General features: G+C 39.8%; 1 protein-coding gene across 16 annotated transcripts in view; it reads left to right on the top strand.

The window, feature by feature from the left end:
- The window catches only part of GBF1 (golgi brefeldin A resistant guanine nucleotide exchange factor 1), a 116,235-nt gene that overhangs the window by 14,765 nt on the left and 82,332 nt on the right, over positions 1 to 19,138 (top strand). The window lies entirely within an intron of this gene.

The following is a 19,138-nucleotide window of genomic DNA, read 5'->3' as shown; positions in this document are numbered from 1 at the left end:
TTACTTCCTGTTTTCCTAATCATAATAACTATGTAATATTCGTATGTTTAGAATTTTCAAAGCCACTTTCATGTTTATTACCTTATTGAATTTTTACACAATCCTGTGAAGGAGGCATAGCAGATATTGTCCCCTTTTTATGAATGAAATTGAAGACCAGGGACATTTTCAATGGTTTAGTCGGGGTCATATTCATCCTAAGAAGTGGAGTCAAAACTAGAATTCAGGCCTGGTTTTAGTGTCCTGGTCTGCATTGCTTCTGTTCATACAATTAGAGGAGAATGTATGCAGGAAGTGCCTCCTGTTATGTATGTGTATATGTATGTGTCAAAGGAGGAGGCAAATCTCAACACCTTTGGGTTTTTCAAGTGGAGAGAGACTGAAGGGGAAAGCCTTAGAGCTGTTTCTCTGTCAACCATAAAGGGCTTTTGCAGTTTGTATTCCTGGAATGGTTTTTAGCTAGCAACATATCTAAGACAACAATTAAATAGTTTTTAGGTTTCTGCAAGTTAAGTAAGTAATAAACAAATTTTTTCCTTTCATGAGAAATGTAGGAGAATGTCTAGAGAAAAATTCGTTTTTACTTTCCTGAACATGGGCTGAAGTTATCTAAGCATTCTCTACATGTTTTTTATATTTATTTTTATTTTTATTTTATTTTTTAAGATATTATTTATTTATTTGACAGAGAAAGAGAGAGAGAGACAGCCAGCGAGAGAGGGAGCACAGGCAGGGGGAGTGGGAGAGGAAGAAGCAGGCTCCCAGTGGAGGAGCCTGACGTGGGGCTCGATCCCAGAATGCTGGGATTGCGCCCTGAGCCGAAGGCAGACGCTTAACGACTGAGCCACCCAGGTGCCCCTCTACGTGTTTTTTTTAAAGGAGCAATTTCATTCAGTTAAAAAGCATCGGAAATGTTAGCCAAGGATTAGGTATAGAGGAAGTGGTTGTTAGCCAGTTAGCAGGGTTAAAGCTGCAACTAGGTGGAATGTTCTTATTTTATGGCCTGTACTGTAAGTGGCTTGGCTGCTTTAGGAAGTTGGCTACTTGCACAGATTTTTTTTTCTTTTACTTTACAGATAAAGGTTACCTATCCCAATTAGAAAGAAAATACAGTGAGTAGGTATTTACAACTCTTTTTGGTGGCCAAAGTTCAGCATGTAGTCGATCCTTGAATAATATGGATTTGAACCATGTAGGCCCACTTATATATGGATTTTTCAGTAATGCAGTATAGTACTGTAAATATATTTGCTCTTCCTTATAACTTTCTTTCTTTCTTTCTTTTTTTTTTTTTTTTAAGATTTTATTTTCAAGTAGTCTCTACACCCAGTGTGGGGCTTGAACTCAAAACCCTGAGAGCAAGAGTTGCATGCTCCACTGACTGTGCCGGCCGGCCCCCCCGACTTTTTTTTTTTTTTTTAAGATTTTTTATTTATTTATTTGATAGACAGCCAGCGAGAGAGGGAACACAAGCAGGGGGAGTGGGAGAGGAAGAAGCAGGCTCCCAGCAGAGGAGCCCGATGTGGGGCTCGATCCCAGAGCGCCGGGATCACGCCCTGAGCCAAAGGCAGATGCTTAACGACTGAGCCACCCAGCTGCCCCCCTCCATGACTTTCTTAATAACATTTTTTCTCCAGCTACTTTATTACAAGAATACAGTATATAATACATATGACATACAAAATATGTATTAATCGACTGCTTATGTTATCAGTGAGGTTCCTGGTTAGCAGGATATTAGTAGTTAAGTTTTGGGCGAGTCAAAAGGTATACATGGATTTTCAACTGCAAAGGAGGGGGTTGGTGCTCCAAACCCATGGGTTGTTAAAGGGTCAGCTGTACTATCTTTTAAGAGATGTGAAGAGGGTTAAACATGTTAATATATTTAGAAACATTTGACAAAAAATTTATATACAGAATTGTGTTGTATGTGGTTGGAAACACCCAGAATGGCTGAGATCAGATTGGCCTTATAGGCCTTTTGGGCATTCTGCAGACCTTGAGGAGCTGAGATGGTGCTGCTATCCTGACAGAACTACATTTCCTGCTTGCCATCTAATCCATATGCTATACTTGTTTTCTCTATCCTGACATATCCCTGACATATCTCAAGAGACCATATCTGTGGTGAGTGGTGCAGTCTAGGACTTAGGGTTTCTAGACCATCTAAGAGCTGTCAGAGTTGAGTCTGCTGCTTAATTTTCCTACCTGTTTGAGTCAGGGGACCAGATTATCTGCTGCTTGGAACTAATAAAACCAGAATGTGCTGAGGAGCCAGTTCTGTCAGTGGTACTAGGAACATAGCTGGGTGTTGCCAAGCTGTGTCCTGGAGCAAGGAAGAAGGTGGTAGTATTTTCCGGGGCAGATGTTGAAACAGTACCTGCCAAGGTTGCCCATTATTCTTAGGTTTTAACATACTACCTGCCTGAAAAAATGACAGAGTGGACCTGAAATGAATATTTCATAGTCTTCTGATTGGTTCTGACCCCCCACAGAGCGCTGGCTTCCAGGAGCAAGTTTATGGGTCAGCTGCCCCTGTGGTCCTGGACTCTGTAGTCCATGACCAATTTCTTGTTTCTTTTACTGAGACAAACAGATTTTTCTGATTGGCAGTGTCAGGAGGACTGCTTTCTTGGAAGCCTATTAATGTATTAATGGTAGGAGGCTGGGAAAAGGTTTTGAACTTGGAAAGAGGAACTGAAGGGACTGCCTCCTCTGTGTGACTGGGAATGGTGTCCCAACTAGATGGAGGAAGTATGGCAGGAATTCTAGGACTTCCATTCAGTTTAACTCGTGAAACTGACTTGGGCTTAGACTCTTTTTATAAGAAGGCTTTCTATTTGCTTTTTCCTAGGCTATCTGCTGGCTTGGTTGGTTAAGAATATCACTGTTGGAAATGGGTAGTTCATTGGCCATTGTCAGTAAACCAAAATGATTTTTTTTCTTTTCTTGTCAATAGAGGATCTTTTAAGTAGATAAGCACTACCTCCTCTTCCAGGAGTATTATCTGAGCATTGTGGAAGAAATACTTCCACTGTCTCTAATAAGGTTAGCTAAGTCCATACTAGTTATTCTCACAGATAACACGTCTCTGGACTACACTCGCAGTTTGTATTTGCCCACACTGTATGATGACTGCATGCTCTGTAGCATTTAGAGTAATAAAATAGTCTAATACCAACTCTAAAGTGATGGTCGCACTTGGAAGATACAAGGTACCTAACAGCAAAGTTTGCATGTTGCTGTTTTGGATAAAACCTTAGCTTACCACCAGTGAGACTTGACTGCTGCCCCTCATTTGGTCTTTAAGCCAACTTAGGAATCCTTTTAGGAGGTTGTTCTGAAAAGTTAAATCAGACATGTGGTTACCAGGGCTGGGAGAAGGTCTGGGGAGTGACTGCAATGGGTATAGGGTTTCTTTTTGGGGTGATTTAAAAAATGTTCTGGAATTAGATAATGGTGATGGTTGTACAACTTTGTGAATATATTTAAAAACATTGAATTGTACACTTTAAAAGGGTAAATTTTATGGCATGTGAATTACATCTTAATTTTTAAAAACAGTAAATGTAGGCTGGGGAAGTAATGGGATTCGCTAGTTCTTCCTCAGGACTCAGAGCTATGGAGGGAAGCCTCTGACTGTAGTTGCTGCTGTGTCCTGAACCCATTACCCAGCAAAGGCAGCATAAGGCTCTCTTCAGCCTCCTGGCCCAGTTTGTCCTTTTATGTCTCTCTCATTAACTCAAGAAGCACATGGCTTTTATATTTAAATTTATTCAAGCTGTAATCTTTGACATTTGAGTTAGCTTTTAGTACAGTTTTGCATTTATAGTAATATATATTATGTATTTTCTCTATCCCCAAAGAATCCGTTTTAATCTTTTCCGGATGCAAATTTCAGGCTGTCTTGTCCCATCTCCCCTCTCTTGCTCTCTTTCCCCTCCCCCCACGGAGTGTGTTTGATCAGGTGTGGCAGGAATATCCACTGTCAAGCTGCGCCCTTTATATTAGTCAATATTATCCTTCTCCCCCCTCCCTGTCTGTCTGCCCCTATGGGCTTTCCCAGTTGATTTATAATTTTGGAATTCTCATCGGAGTCTGTAATACAGTTTGTTCATTATTTAACCAAAACCTGTTTAATGAGCAGAGAGAGGCAATGTAAATGTTAGGCATGTTGCAGTGATGTACCTTTGTGCTTCTCAAAGCGGGTGGGTAGTTAACTCTGTGCTGCCTGCAGGGCTGGGGTGTCTTGGCCTTAGGGGCAGAAGGACCACTGCTTCTCCCTTACATCTGCCCAAACCCTGCCATGGGCTTAGATTCCAAAGACATGTTTCCTTCTATTCTTCTAGAGATCTTGTGGGGGCTCTTGCATATTGGAGTTATCTTCAGTCTCACAGCTAGACCAGGTGGTAAGATCTGTGGCATGGGATAGGGGGATGAAAGGGAGGGGGAAATATCAGGATACTTGGTTACTGCTCCTGGTTTTAGGTCTGAAGAAAGTAAGCAGTTTAGAAAAAAAAAAAAAAAAAAGAGGAAGAAGAAAAGAAAGTAAGTAGTTTAGAAGAATCCTTCTAGCCAACATGGTGTATGGTCTTTGATCTCTTTGTTCCCCAACTAGACAAGTCCTTGCAAGCCTTAGTGCCCTCATCCAGTAGAGCATCATGGAAAGGGCTCTAGTCAGTTGTGATTTGTGGTGTTTGACTGTGGTCATTTGCCTCCAGATTTAGGCTGCCTTTGACCTTGGTCTTTAAACTTAGATCATTACAAAGAGGTTCTTTTCCAGGAAATTTTTGGTTTAAAGCAGAGAGGGCAAAATAGTCTAAAAGTATCACAACCAAAATCTTCTCTTAAAGGATTACCTCTTAGTGACTTTAAAGCCTTTAGGGCCAGAGCTTGAGGGAGACTTTTTAGTGGTGTATGTGTTGGGGATGGTGGGAGTTCGGTGGGGTGGGTAGTGAGTTTGCCTTTGGAGATTTAGCTCTAGTCATTTTTAATTCTGAGGACTTATCAGGATTGAGGGTATTCAGCATAAAACTAAGATGGTCTTGAGGCCCAGTATAAGCATCTGTATTAACTATGGAATTGTTTTAGCTTCTTGGACCTTTCCTTGCTGGGGTTCACCAAGATTTGAATTCCTTCTGGTTTGGGTTATTGAATTGCTTCTAACCAATATTTGTTGAATATCTGCTGTGTTCTGGGCATTTTGATTAGGCACTTAGGAATAGGGTCTATAATGGTAAACAGTCAACTCATAGTCACTGGTTTTGCAAGACGAGTGGCTCTAGCTGACCATTCCAAGGCTAACCTTTGTGGCTTCTGTTCTGTGCTATATGGTTCCCTGTCAGGCATGGAATGGCTGATAGTGAATGAGGGCAGTCTATTGCCATCTTTTCATGTCTTACTAACAAACAAGCCAAAGAAATGAACAAAAAAATATAGCTTATGTATTTGCTTATTTGGCTTTTTCATATAAAACAGTTCTCACCAGAGTTTAGATATTCCAAAAGACATTGGTGGTTTGTGTAGAGTAACTCTGAGGGAGAGAATATTTTTTTTACTGGACAGTAAGATACGGTGTACTTGAGTTTAAGAGGGAGAAGCAGGTGCCTGGAGAGAGTGGATGTATCAGGAGTTTATTTAAATATAGTTTATCCTGGACAAACACACCTGTAGGGTACTGTCTGTCTCAAGCTCTGTGAATTCAGAGCTAGGAGGTTTGAATCCATATAACCTCCAGAGGTTTGCAGGGAACATTTAAACAGAGTCAGGAAGCCAACCTGGGAGGAACGATAACTTAACACCTGTCTGGCTTAGGTCTCTTAGAAATACCCTTCTAAGTAGAAGTGAAACTGTTCAAGGATGTCTCATACCTCAAGTTCAATCTGTTTTATTTGGCACATGGGAGGGTATCAGGAAAAGAGACTTAAGAAGTCTGTCAGGGAAAAGATTGAGTAAGGGTACATTATTTGAATAAAATTTTGCTAGCGTTGTCATCTCCCATACTGATTGAATGCATACTCACTTTTTCTGTAGGGGCTTGTAGTTTGGGGAGTAGTAAGTAATATATCTTTATTAGTCAGCAGGAGAAGAAGATTGAATGAGTCATTAGCTTTGTTCCACTTGGAATTGAGCTTGTGAATTGTTCAAGCCTAAGTGGAGACTGAAAGAACCAAGTGTGTATGATAAAATCTGGCAGACAAATTCATGTAATGGGTTGAGTGTTGGAAGAACAAGGTTGGGCACACTTATATAAGTATGTATTTCCTGTGCCCTTTTGACTTTTTTGTTCTATAAATAAAAGATTTTATTAGTTTGAAGATCATTGAGCAACACATTAGGATGTGAGCTGAATTTGAGTCAGACTGACTTTGGCACCTTACAGTCTTGGTAGCTTGAATGGCCTCAGATTTGTGGGCATTTCAGCACAGTTAGAGAAAATAAAGGTACTGTGATTCTTTTTTTTTCCCCAGGGAATTTCATATCAATAAGGTGACTCTTAAGAGGCCTGAATTTAATGACTTTGTCATTCCTGGGAATGATCTGAACCCTCCTCAGTTGACACTTCTAAACCAAGAAGCTCTTCCAAACATTTGTTTGTCCTAGAGATTAGAAAAATGAAGACTTTGTGGAGAAGAATCAGCTCTGCATAGTCTGGCTTCCTATGAGCCCAGCTCTCCCTTTTACTCTCCATAATACTTAAACACATTTAGCCATCAAAACTAGTCTGCTGGCAAATTTTCCACTACATGTATCTGAAGGTGGGTTATGATAAAAAGGGCTTTCTTAATAGCTTGAATTCAGAAGCAGACGCAAAGGGGCCTAATTTTTTTCTAGTAGAGGTTAAGGGATGGTGTGACATTGTGCTCTGAAGTAGGCATCAAAGTTGTGGGTGTTGCCGTCATTGCCATTGTCCTTTTTGGCACAGATACCTCTTGAGGCCTGAAATTTCTCTCTTGAGTATGTGCCCAGCTTGCCATGGCAGCAGTCAGATGAGTAAAAAGAGGAAAAGCCAGCTGCTGCTTTGTTTTTAACAAGGATGCAGGCAGAGTCTCTTTCTTCTTTTCCGCCCACTCAAACTCAGGGCAAGTGCCAAGAGAGTTTCAGAAGAAGCCAAATATTTGAAATTCAACGTGCAATTTTGATTAGAGATAGTAGAGTTATTTGTGTCAGCCTTGCCTTCTCTAACCACCTATGTTCATAGATGCTTAATTGATCACCTTAGTTTCTAAAGTGATATTGGATATGTTAATGGAAAGAATGATTGCATTTGTCTTTTCTCTCCGGGCACCCATTAGAAGATAGAACTGGGTGTAGAGTAAATTGAAGATTTGATCATTTCAGCTCAGATCACCTCATTAAGAAAGGTTGGTTGATGGAGAGCTGTGATTCCCTTAAGCTCTTGGTTTTGCTTCTGGAAACCAGAAGATAAGATACTCGTCAGCAGGTTTAAGGCTTTTGTTTCTTTACTGTGGTCTTTGGAGAACCTGAAGGACTTAGATGGACAAGCACTCCTGGCTGCCTGTTGTCTGGCTTCTCACTGCATACCTCTTCTGTAACACCAGCCTTCTGTTACCACTGTAGGTTGAGTTGCGAAGGGCTGCCACATGTGCACACATCACAACTGACCTTTCCTTGTTCCACGCTTATTGAGCAATTACTTGCCCATTTGTAGAGCTCACATTATTGCCTTGGGTTTCTGGCCCAGTGTGAAGTGGGAGCATCCAGGAAGTGGCCCGATAGACTGTACATCAGAGGGCAATAAATTGGCATATGATTTGGTGGAAAGGCAGGGCCAGATGTAGTGTGGGAGCAAGGGTTTTTCTGTAGTCAGCCATGCAGCTTGCTTCCAGGTGTCCTGGAAAGCAGCTTGGGAACTGGAGGCTGAGGGTAGTTGGGAACATGAACTAGGGACGAAAAGGATCAAAAGGACTTCAGTGTTATCTGTGACGGGCCCTGCATTGGGAAAAATCCTCTTAAAGTAGAGGGACAAATGAAATTTCCCTGACACTGGTAGGAATTTTTCCACTGATTATTCTTTCCTTTCAAATAAAATAAGTTATTAATTGGCAGAAAAAAATACAAAACTTGGGAGACTCCTAACAAGGGGTTGCAGAATAAGAAAGCCTCATTCCACATGAGGTTTTTCATGAAGGCTTGTTCTTCTCTTTGGACAAACAACAGGTTTCAGAAAACTGGCTTCAAATTGATAATAAAGTGAGAGCTAAGGTATTATGACTGCCCTACCATGGCTAGAATGGTATCTTTCATACTGCAAGTTGCATTCTGTTAGTGGATTGTGAAATCATTTTAAAGGGCCACACAGCATTTTCGCCTCAGTTTTTTATTGTGAAAAATGTTAAACTTTTGCACACTTATTTTCACACTTATTAATATTTAGCCATATTTGCTTTATCCATATATATGTGTATATTATTTTTTTATAAGCTATTTGAAAATAAGTTTCAGGCATGTTGGCATCTTACCCTTGAACACTTCAGCATGCATCCTGAATAAGGACATTCTCTTGCATAATCATAGTACCATTATCACACCTGAGAAACTTAATAATTTATCGATATTATTTAATATCCAGTCCACATTAAAAATTTCTGACTTGTCCCCAAACTGCCTTTTAACTGGTTTTACAAACCAAAATCCAAGCAAGATTCTCTTTCCTTAGGTAGTTATATCTCCTTAGACTTTTAAAATCTAATATAGTTTTCTCCACCCTTTTTTTTTTTCTCGAGGCATTGACTCTTTGAGGAGACTAGGCCATTTATCTTTAGAATGTTGTATGTCCTGGGTTTGTCTGTGTCCTTGTGGTACCATTTAACTTGTTCCTCTATCTCATATATTCCTGTATTCTAGAAGTTAGGACTAAAGGCTTAACTTGATGCAGGTTAAACATTTTTGGCAAGAATACTTTGTAGGTGATTGTGTATTTCATACTATTATCATCACAGGAAGTATATAGTATATAGTTGGTCCCCACTATTGGTGGTGGTAAGTAGGATTACTTGCTTCTGGTTGTGATTGCCACATTTCCTCATTGAAAAGGAAATTTATTTTTCCCTTTGCAATTAGTAAGTAGTCTGTGAAGTAATAATTTGGCACCTTGTGACTGTCCTGTTCTCTAATATCCTTTTACTTAATGATAATCTACTGATGAATTTTTGCCATTCATTTCAGTGGGGTTTGCAAAATGATGATTTTGTAATTCTGTCATTTTTTTCTACATTGATTAGCTGGCATTCTCTGTAAAGAATCACTTTCTTTCATGAACTGGAAGATGAACAATAGTTTCTCCTAAAAAGGCAGGGAAAATGCTTAATTATTTTCCTTTAATTGCCTACTTTCAGAGTAAGAGTTAGTGTTAATGATCACTAATGGTGGCAAAAGAGGGTTTTCCCCCTTTTGGGGGACTTGTGAATTATTATTTATTCAGTGTTTTACAATTTATTACATTTATGATTATTTTTGGTGCTCAAATCATTCTGAGTTTGGTCCCTTCAAATTAGTTTCTTTGTTCCTTTGATAATGACCCTTTTGAGCACTTCCCTGTTTTCTGGTACCAGCTTCAGTTATGAATGGGGAAAAAAAAAAAAGAATAGAAAAGAAAGTATCCATGTATCACACATAATAAGGATAAGTATTATTTTGGGGAACTTTTGTTTTAGTTAGAGTCGTCGTATTCTGAGTTGTAATGTAAACTATATTTCTGTAGGTCATGGTCAAAAAGTTTGAAAGCTCTGGTAGAGACAGCTTGTGATTTACTTCTGTTTTAACACTGGTTTGAATTTGTCTCTCTGCAATGTTATTTCTCAGGCAAGGAGTCAAAGAGGGTCTTGAGTTCTTGACATTCTGTGAAAGACTCTGTGAAGTGCTTTAGCACCCGTGACATTTGGAAACCAGTGGACTATCATATCTGCATATTATCCTTATCAACTTTGGTTTCAATAAAGCATATCTGTCTATTATCTTTTCTGTTATCTATTTATTTTTTTAAAGATTTATTACATGTTATTCTCCCCCCCCCCAGCTTTATTGAGATTCAGTTGACATAGAACATTACGTAAGTTTAAGCTGTACAATGTGATAATTTGATACAAGTATACGTTGCAAATTTTTTACCACAGTGAGTTTAGTTAATACATTCATCACCTTGCATAATTATAATTTGTGTGTGTGTGAACATTTAAGATCTACTCTCAGCAACTTTCAAGTTTATAATACAGTATTGTTAAACCATAGTCACCATGCTGTCTTATTTATAACTGGAAGTTTATACCCTTTGACCAACATCTTGCCATTTCCCCTACTACCCAGCCCCTTAGCAAGCACCATTCTGTTTCCATGAATTTAGCTTCTTTAATTACTTAATTAATTTATTTTTTATTTTTAAAGACTGTATTTATTTATTTGAGAGAGAGAGCACGAGCAGGGTGGAGGAGCAGAGGGAGAAGGAGAGGGAGAAGCAGACCCCCTACTGAGCAGGGAGCCTGAGGCAGGGCTCAGTCCCAGGACCCTGAGATCATGAACTGAGCTGAAGGTGGACGCTTAACAGACTAGGCCACCCAGGTACCCCAAATTTAGCTTTTTTTAGATTCCACATATAAGTGAAATAACATTATTTGTTTCTCTTGAAATTGACTTATTTCAATTAGCGTAAGTTCCTCAGGGTCCATCCATGTTGTTGCAAATGGCAGGATTTCGTTATTATTTTTTTTTTTTATGGCTGAAGCAGTTCTTTTTTTTTTTTTTCTAAGTTTTGCTTTTTTTAAAAAATTTTTTATTATGTTATGTTAGTCACCATACAGTACATCCTTAGTTTTTGATGTAGTGTTCCATGATTCATTGTTTGTGTATAACACCCAGTGTTCCATGCAGTACGTGCCCTCCTTAATACCCATCACCGGCCTATCCCAATCCCCCACCCCCTCCTCTGAAACCCTCAGTTTGTTTCCCAGAGTCCATAGTCTCTCGTGGTTCATTCCCCCTTCTGTTTACGCCACCTTCATTCTTCCCTTCCTTCTCCTACCGATCTCTCTGCTATTCCTTATGTTCCACAAATGAGTGAAACCATATGATAGTTGTCTTTCTCTGCTTGACTTATTTCACTTAGCATAATCTCCTCTAGTCCCGTCCATGTTGCTGCAAATGTTGGGTAATCATTCTTTCTGATGGCTGAGTAATATTCCGTTGTATATATGGACCACATCTTCTTTATTCATTCGTCCGTTAAAGGGCTTGCTCTCCTTCCAGAGTTTAGCTATTGTGGACAATGCTGAAGCTGTTCTTTTTATATGGTTGTTTCTCTATGGATGAATCAGCTTTTGCAAGGCAGAGATTAATTTGAGACCATTTGAGTCATAACAGTCCTGGAGAATGTTAGAGTAAGTATTCTTCCCCAAGGAAATAGGATTGTGGATGTAATTGTGCCTGACTAGTCAAGCTGCACCTTTTACCTGATCCCTTTTATGTGATGGTAAGCTGGTTGTTCAGGGAAAGGGGGATAGCATGTTATGTTACACATGGCTTGGCCATGCTTTTGAGTCCTTTTGGTGGGTTGAGGATGGAGTCATTTGTTCTGGAAAGACTCCAAAACAGCATCTTCTCCAGGAACTTTGCTCTTGACAGGAATTCATTTATATATTCAGTCAGTAGATATTTCTTGAGCATTTAATGTGTGCCAGACACTGAACTAGGTATTAGGGACCTAGTTTTCAAGGAGACTGACACAGTTCCTGTCCTCATAAAGTTTATGGTCTAGTGGGCTGGTGATTTGAGAAGCTCTGGAATTTGAGTGGACAGCTGGGCACTGGTTTGAAGTATGCCCATCTTCCACATGTGACCTCAGGAAATTGTTGTATGCCTTGGTGTGCTGAAAAGTTCTAGGGTGGTCAGAAGAACAGCAGCGGTGTTTGTGTTGTCTCTCCTGCCCCCATCCTCTTCCCTAGCCCTGGCTGCCTGGCAGCAGCCACGTGCATGGCAGCTTTATTAGCTGCCTTAGGGCCTTGGATATCTTAGGGCTCAATTAGTCCATTAATATTCACCTGTGATTAATCAATCTGTGTATCTCAGAACTGAACCGATTAAAATTGTACCATAGGTTATCAATGGCTGTCTACCTTTTCTAATAAAATTCAGCTAATAAAATATTCTAGTAAAATTCAGTTCTCAGGCTTGGGTTTCTAACATAGTTGTTAGCATTTTGAAGTCCAGGGGCACAAAACAAAGATGTTAATAGTTATTTAGCTAAGGTGCTAAAAGAATGAGGAAAGTCCTTTGCTATAGCTTGGGTCTAATAGTCCCAATTCAAAAATAACATGAATGTTTTTTGGTAGCAACCCATTGTCTTTAGTCCAAGAGCTTCATGTAAGGAAGGAAGTATCAAAACCCATGTAACTTTGGGTAGGATTTGGCTTCAAATTAGTAAAATATCCCATCATATATTTATCTTTTGAATCCCAGAGAAAGCATCCTTATTTAGAAATAGCCTTTGGGTCCTCAGAGAGAATGCCCTTTAGAAATGCCCTTTTTCCTCAGGAAAAGTTTTCCTAGGATTTTCGAGGGTGGAAAGAGATAATAGTGAGACAGTGAAGCAATTAAACAGTGGTTAAGATATTTCTAAAAGACAGGGGGCGACTGGGTGGCACAGCGGTTAAGCGTCTGCCTTCGGCTCAGGGCGTGATCCCGGCGTTCTGGGATCGAGCCCCACATCGGGCTCCTCTGCTATGAGCCTGCTTCTTCCTCTCCCACTCCCCCTGCTTGTGTTCCCTCTCTCGCTGGCTGTCTCTATCTCTGTCAAATAAATAAATAAAATCTTAAAAAAAAAAAAAGATATTTCTAAAAGACAAAGTTAGAGTGGATGTTGGAATACAAATATATTCTACAAAAATATCAGTGACTCATCATTTGTTGGATAACTTATTGTGCTCTGAATTTAAAGAGTAGTTTTTTCTCCTTTGCTTCTTTTTTCCTGGGATGAGCCTATGCCAAGGTACATAATTAATACCTACCGTGGCCAAATACTTTGTGTGACCAGAGCCTGGTGACTCTGGCAGAGGATCCTTGTTCCCTCTGGCCCAGGAAGTTCTTGGTTTAGCCCACCTGGTCAGAAGCATTGTGGGGAAAGTAGTCAAGGGAAAATGGATTTCTGTTGCCAGAATCCAAATATGGCTCATTAATCCTCCCAAGTGAGCCCAAGATTAGCATCTTAATCAGTCTCATTTCAGAGGTTTTAAGACTCATTCCGTTCTCTGGGTTCCCTGTAAGGAAGGAAATGAGCATTTGGTAGAACTCTTTGGTACTCAGAAAGTGGAAGATTTTGCCAGGGTCCTAAGTAGTCTACAGGCTCAAGAATCGATAAAACTGGGTTGTGTGCATGAAGTAACAGAAGGCAGAGAATGGGAAATCTTTATGTTGGTAATAGTCTTCCTGTAAAGGCTCCAAAGGGAAGGAAAAGTTGGCTTGTTCCCCTGACAGAGGTTGTTTTAGTGTTATCTTTACCTAACTGATGTCAGGACATTTGATCAGGTCAAGTGATGGTGAATTTTTTCTGAATTTTTATTTTGAAATAATGTCAAACTTACGGAAACATTGCAAGGATAATACACCCTTTGATCCCATATACCCTTTTGCTACTTGTTTTCATTATTCTCTTTCTGTCTGTAAACACTCACATATGACTTGAATTTCTACACCATTTGAGAATAGGTTATATGTACATTATCACCTTTTATTCCTTGATACTTCAGTATATACTTCCTAAGAACAAGGATATTTTCTTACATTATCTTCAGTACAGTTATCAAATTCATGAAATTTAACATTGATACTTTATTGATGATCACAAATTGCAGGTAGTTGTCATGTTTTTTTAGTCTCCTTTAATCTGGAATAGTTCTTCAGCCCTTCCTTGTCCTTCATGGCATCAATATTTTTATTTTTTATAATTACAGCCTGTTTTGTTCTTCTTTCTCTACTTTAATTAATTTTTTGTGTGTGTGAGGATGTTCCTCATTTTGGGTTTGTCTGATATTTTCTAATGATTAAATTCAGGTTATGGGGGCATTTGGCTGGCTCAGTAGAGCATGCAACTCTTGATCTCTTGGGCGTGGAGCCAATAAATAAATAAATAAGTTAATTAGTTAATTAATTCAGGATACGTGTGGACATGAATCTACATGCCACTATTGATAATAGCGCCCTGAGGATTTCATATGTAGAGGTATCCCTCCAATGGTGATGTTAATTTTAATCACCTAGTCAAAGTGTTACTTTTTTTTTTTTTTTTAAGATTTTATTTATTTATTCGACAGAGATAGAGACAGCCAGCGAGAGAGGGAACACAAGCAGGGGGAGTGGGAGAGGAAGAAGCAGGCTCATAGCGGAGGAGCCTGATGTGGGGCTCTATCCCATAACACCGGGACCACGCCCTGAGCCGAAGGCAGACGCTTAACCACTGTGCCACCCAGGCACCCCTGTTACTTTTTTTTTTTTTTTTAAGATTTTATTTATTTATTCGACAGAGATAGAGACAGCCAGTGAGAGAGGGAACACAAGCAGGGGGAGTGGGAAAGGAAGAAGCAGGCTCATAGCAGAGGAGCCTGATGTGGGGCTCGATCCCATAACGCCGGGATCACGCCCTGAGCGGAAGGCAGACGCCCAACCGCTGTGCCACCCAGGCGCCCCTGTTACTTTTTTTTTAACTGGATAGATGCTATTTTCCTCTTGGAACTCATAAGCAATCTGTGGGGAGATCACTTTAAGACAGGATTTTGCTCCTTTTTAAACTTTCCCCCATGATTTATCATACATTGATGATTCTTGCCTGAACAATTTTCACATTGCGGTGATGGTAAATATTGAGTGGTTGTTTAAAATACCAGTTCTCTGGGTGATGGACATTAAGGACAGCCTGTGATGTAATGAACACTGGGTATTATAGGACTAAGGAATCAGTGATCTCTACCTCTGAAACCAATAATACATTATATGTTAATTGAATTTAAATAATAATAAAAAAGTAAAAATACCTGTTCTTTTTTTTTTTTTAAAGATTTATTTATTTATTTATTTGACAGAGATAGAGACAGCCAGCGAGAGAGGGAACACAAGCAGGGGGAGTGGGAGAGGAAGAAGCAGGCTCCCAGCGGAGGAGCCTGACGTGGGGCTCGATCCCATAACGCCGGGATCACGCCCTGAGCCGAAGGCAGACGCTTAACCGCTGTGCCACCCAGGCGCCCCAAAAATACCTGTTCTTAAAGGACTTCTTAGGGGTGGACAGGAACTGTCTTCCTAGCTTGCTTATGTTTAGTGTTTTTTTTTTCCTTTTCTTTTTTTAAAGATTTTATTTTAAAGTAAGCTATACCCAGTGTGGGGGCTTCAATTCACAGCCCAAAAACCAAGAGTTGTGTACTCCACCAACTGAGCCAGCCAGGTGCCCCAAGAGTTTCTTTTCTTTTTAAGGAACACAACTGTATACCCTAAAAGTCTGTATCTCTTTATGGCTTTGGTGATGGTTTTTTTAAAAAAATAGTAACTAAAAAGAGTTTTCAAACTTGGAAAAAGGTTTATCTCGATGAGGCTTGACTGGGGTCTTGGTGATTTTTTAGAATATGGCAACATCACCTACTGGCATTTGTTCAACCACTCAACCAACAGCATAAATGCTTCTCCTCTAAGAGACTGGGAACAGTCATGTGAAGCTGGTTGCCTTCTCTGTTTTTTGTTTTCCCCTCCTTCAGCTTTTTAAAATCTATAAAGTTTAGAAAGGCCCATTGTCCCATTCTTTAAGAGAGAAACATTTCCCCATCCTTATTGAGTACTACCCTTTTCTCTCCTTCCCTCTTTTTCCTCTGGATTTTTCCTTTTGCCTCTATATTCCTTTCATTTCCTTTGAAGAATCTGATTAATATGCATGACTGAGCTGCCTTAAGAAAAGAAGAGGCAGAGAGAGAGAGAGGTATTACTCTTGAGTCTCAGGTTCTTTGCTGTTACTGCTGTGGAGAGTAGGCTAATGATATGATATTATTAATGAAAGACTTACCACCTATCAGTTGTGTTTTGTTGAGGGAACCTTGCACAGGGTAAAAAAAAGAAAAGAAAGGAAAAAAAAAAAAACCCTAGAGAGGCATAAATTAAGGAGGAATGAATAGAAAGGAGCAAAAGAACAGGACTTGGGACTGGGGATACAGGATTGGAAAGGAAGGACCAAGAATACAGAGCTGCTAAAATAGGAAAATGGGAGTTAGCTCTAGCATTTACCTTTAACCCAGTCCAGTGTTTGGGCTTTCCCCTTTCAGTACTGTATGCTACAAGGTAAGGTGAGGTGAGGTGAATGAAATGGTCCCATCCTTGACTCTTTAGATTCATCCAGTCAGAACTGAAGAGTTTACCCTGTAATAAGGTGACTTGAGAGCCTGATCCTAGTAGGTTGGGGTGGAAGAGGCTATTAAGTGATGCTTTTTGAGCAACTAGCATTAACAGAGTTATTTTTAACTTCCCATTTCAACCCCTTCATTGTTCAGGCTCCTGCACTGGCTACTATGAGAGCAGTCAAAATTAGCAACTATATAAAGTGAAGTACCTCTTGTCTCCCCAGTCACTTCCAAAATAAACAGGGAGTAATACTGTCCGTATTTTGTCTCACTTTACTCTGAAGGCTACCGATAGAGGAAGCATGGATTAGTGTGTAGTGATTTCTAGGCTCTGCCCTCTGGACAGATTCCCCTCAGAGTGCTGTGGCTGAGTGACAGGACCATGTGGCAGGAGTGCAGCTGGAAGTATATCATCGGCAGATTTGGGTTGGGTAAATATAGCAGGAGCAGGATGTCAGTGTGGGAGATGGATTGTTCTGGGAAAGGAAGTGTTGTCTTTCGTCTGCGAAACAATTTCCTGCACTTCTGGGACTCTTGCTTTCTTCTTCTTTTTTTTTTCCAGGGCAGAACAGGAGTTGGCAGAAGTTGGGTACACTTGCTGAATTTTATCTCTGGGTGGCTGTCTGTTCCTACATTTGAAGTTGGGAGTAGAAATCAGATCTATTTCAGCCACTTAGGAAATGGACCCAATAATAGCTATATCCGTACCTTATAGTTCATGTTTGGCAATCTTAAGACACATACCTGTGTAGAGCCTCTTTTTAAAAAGTAATTGTTCTTTCAGTAAAATTGACAGATTGAGAGAAATAATTATACAAAAAGAATCAACTCTATTGAAAGTCAGACATGAGACACCAGCTGGCAGGAAACAGCTGGGATGTTTCTGGGGGCTAGACTCTGCCACACCAGAACTTAACTCTTCAAGCCATCTCTGTTATATGAGCTGTTAAGATGGCTGCCTACCTACCAACAATCTATATAAAAAACTAATAAGTCTACTAAATTATGCAGTATTTTAGAGTTGACTAGAACTTTAGAATTTTTATAAAGTGCTTTTGCATATTTTCTTTACTTTTTAAAAAAATAGCCTTTTTTTTTTTTTTTAAAGATTTTATTTGTTTATTTGTCAGAGAGCGAGAAAGAGCACAAGCAGGGGGAGCGGCAGGCAGAACAGGCAGAGGGAGAAGCAGGCTCCCCGGACAATGGACTCAATCCCAGGACCCTGGGATGGTGACCTGTGCCCAAGGCAGACATTTAATTGACTGAGCCACCCAGGCATCCCTAAAATAGACTTTTTAGAATAGATTTAGATGTATAGAAAAGTTGTAAAGAAGTTCCCATACACTCTACACCAAGTTTCCGCCATTACTAACATCTTACATTAGTCTGGTACGTTTGTCACAATTAATGAACCTGTATTGATACGCTATATTCACTAACGTCCATACTTTATTCAGATTTCCTTAGTTTTTACCTAATGCTTTTTTTCTGTTGCAGGAACTCATCCAGGATATCACATTACATTTAGTCGTCATGTTTCCTTGGGCTCTTGGCTGTGACAGTTTGCATGTTTTTTTTCACTTAAATTTCGTTAACAACTCACAAAATAGACTGGGCCTTTATTAGCATTCCCCTTTCACAGATAAAACTCAGGTTCCAAAAAGAGTAAGTAACATGTTCAAGGCTACACAGTTAGTAAAAGTTTCTATTAAAATATGATTATGATTTAGAAAAGGCAATGAGATAACTTTATTTGCTTTCTTTGTGAAAGAGGGCAGAACTGTAGTTAACCTTCAAGTGGGCCATTTGCAGAAGAGGAACAAGAGACAGAAGTGAATATAGCCTATTTGTTTCTGGGCTTTTCTGTCTTACTAGGATACAAATTAACATTATCATTTTAATCACAGTGCCATGGGGGAACACTCTTTCTCTTTGCGATTCTGCTCTATGAAAGGAGCTGATCTCAGAGAATCCTGGCATGCTGTCCTGTTGATCTTGTTCTCTAGCAGCAGACTTCAGGCAGCTCACTGGTCTCTGTTGTTAGACACCCAAGTTCAATAGAAAGGGCCACTGAAAGCCTGGTATACATACTAATACAACCACACAGTTTCAGGCATATGACAAGGTAACTATCTGGGAATAAAGCATGTTAGTTTTTTAGTTCCGGTATCTAGTTGAACAGGCTGACATTCTGGCTTGGGGTTAGGAGATTCATGGAAATGCAATGCTAAGAGGTAGTGGAAAGACTAAAAATCCAACAAGACATGGCAATTACTGGCTGTGAATGCTCTATCCAGAAGGATGATGAGGGGAGAGGTGAGAGGAGGTAAAGTGTGGTATGATACTGATAATCCTAGATACTATTAAAAGATCATCTCAGGGTGATAGAAACTATTAGGGGTACAAACCATTAGATCTTAAGGGATGGCATAGCACCTCTAGCTTAGAAAAGTAGTCATAAGGATTGTACCTGGATTGTAAAGAACAACTTTTAAAGTGTTCCAACTTTAGCTGACAGGGTAAGAGGTAATTGATACCATTAACAACCACTTTTATTGGAACAGGTGTTTTTTTTTTTAAGATTTTATTTATTTATTTATTTGAGGGAGAGATTGAGAGCGGGGAGAGGGGCAGAGAGAGAGGGAGAGAGAATTTCAAGCAGACTGTGCTGAGCATGGAGCCTGATGTGGGGCTCCATCTCACAACCCTGAAATTATGACCTGAGCCGAAATCAAGAGTTGGATGCTTAACTGACT

This window comes from Ursus arctos, unplaced genomic scaffold (assembly GCF_023065955.2).
Source record: "Ursus arctos isolate Adak ecotype North America unplaced genomic scaffold, UrsArc2.0 scaffold_7, whole genome shotgun sequence".
Classification (NCBI taxonomy): Eukaryota; Metazoa; Chordata; class Mammalia; order Carnivora; family Ursidae; genus Ursus; species Ursus arctos.
This window is presented reverse-complemented; position numbering and strand designations above follow the sequence as displayed.